Here is a 2,107-nt window from a genome sequence, read left to right as displayed (position 1 = left end):
GGAGCTTCAGTTTGGTGTCATATAACTTTATTTGTTCTTGATTTCTGGTTTGTTGGATTCTGGTGCAAGAACTTAGCCCCAAACAATGTTTTTTGTTTGTGTTTTGGTTTGGTTTGGGTTTTAATTTTCATTTGGCATTGCTAATGATGTCAACAAATTGCAGTCATCACCAACAGATGTGTTCATTGTCTTTGGACATTTTATTAACCCCATCTCCCTAGCAGTTAGCTGTAAGCCACATGACCGAGTGCCAGCCATTGGAATGCTGGTGGAAACAACATACACCACTTCTGGGCTTTCCTTCCATCATTGCTCCATTTTCTGCTTTTCCTGGTCAGCTGAAAGTTCTTAGACAGTGATAGAGACACCCTTTAGAAAGATGCTGCTTTCCGTGACGATCGTGATAGAATCTCCTTACCTACACAGTTTGATCTGCGTGCGAACTAACACTAGACTGTGGGAGCCGCTGAGATTGTTGGGAGTGTTTGTTTATAACACCGCAGTTGTTGCAGGAATTGCTCCTGATGAATCACACTTCCTTGTGCTCGTATCTTTCTATATTTATACTTACTCTGTTCTTAGACTCTGAACTTACCTTTCACCAGCATGACATCAGTGAACAGAGGTTTGAATGATGCTTAGGATTTCGTATTTACCCTCCTTGACTGTGAGGCTTTCTGCTTCCACCAGGTAAAGGAGCCAAGGCTAGCCCGCAAAGGCTTACAGACACACCATTAGTCAGCACCAATGACTAGATATGTGCAAGACAACATATTAGAAACATAGAGCCTCCAACAAGTTGCAGAGAGGGGAGGAGTCAGTGCAGCCACATGTATGACTCAAGGTAAGATCCAAAGGCTCTCCTGGCCACACATCCCAAGTTTTGTTTTGTTTTTTCCTCTCACAGAATACACTGGCAAATAAAATGCATATTACACTGGGTTTAGGTTGGATTCGTTGCATATCAGCATGCGATAGCAGAGAACTCTAGAAAGTTGGTTCTCTTCTGTCTATGAAATTATCCTGTTAGAGTTAAACTCTTAGGATAGAACCACACTGCTTTTGTTATTTCTGTTACTGTTAGCGTCCTCTCATCAGATTACCCCACAAAACAAAGACCACCATAGCCTATGCAACTGGCAAGAACATTGTTTCTTCCAGAATGCAGGGGTCAGCCACACAACAGAATGCTGGCAACCCCAAGGGAGCATGCAGGCTTCTTTTATAGGCATCTAGGATTGGATTAGTTCATCCTGAACATGATTGGCTGAGGCTCCTCTTCCTGCTTTAACACAGTACAGAAATCAAACTGAGACAGAAACTGAGACCTATCGGTACAGAAACAGAAACTGAAACTTTACTAAAACTCAGGCCTAGTAGGGGCTGGGACCAGGAGAAGACTAGTCGTGGAGCTACTCTCATTACAGATATTTTCTTCCATGCTATGTCCCCTTATCACCCACTTTTTTTTAAACCCCTCCAACCCCTTCTTGTTTAGGTAGATCATTTGGGGTCTTTTATTTCAAGGATTTGTGTCTTAGGTTGGTGTTGGCTCTCTAAAACTTGAAAAAGAAAAGTCACATAATAGTGGGCAAGAGAGTCACTAAAAAGCACCCTGATCTAGAGTCCCATTAGGAAAAACAACAACAAAAATTTTGGAGGGCTTGGGAGGCCAAAAACCAATGTAGAAACTCATAAGGACTTGCTGATGTTAGGATTTGGGTGTGTGTCATCACCACTAGAACTCATGATGGAATTTCATCTTCATTACAAGGTATTAAGACAACAGAAACAAAATCCAACTGTAATGTTCAAAGGTTGGGCCTTTACAAGTGACTAGGATTAAATAAATGGCCAAGGTTGACTACTGCTGGCTTTAGAAGGGTCAGGGAATGGACATGCTTTAGTTATTTTATTTTTCTGTTGCTGAGATAAAGGTACCACAACCAAAAGCAACTCAAGGAAGAGTTTATTTTGCTTTGGAATTCCAGAGGACTAGATAGCCATAATGGCAGGAGCAGAAAATGGGAGATTACATCTTAACCACATACAGGAGAGAGAGAGAGAGAGAGAGAGAGAGAGAGAGAGAGAGAGAGAGAGAGAGAGA

Source organism: Microtus ochrogaster, chromosome 18 (assembly GCF_000317375.1).
Source record: "Microtus ochrogaster isolate Prairie Vole_2 chromosome 18, MicOch1.0, whole genome shotgun sequence".
Taxonomy (NCBI): Eukaryota; Metazoa; Chordata; class Mammalia; order Rodentia; family Cricetidae; genus Microtus; species Microtus ochrogaster.
The sequence above is the reverse complement of the archived record's forward strand: the minus strand, read 5'-3'. Positions refer to the sequence as shown.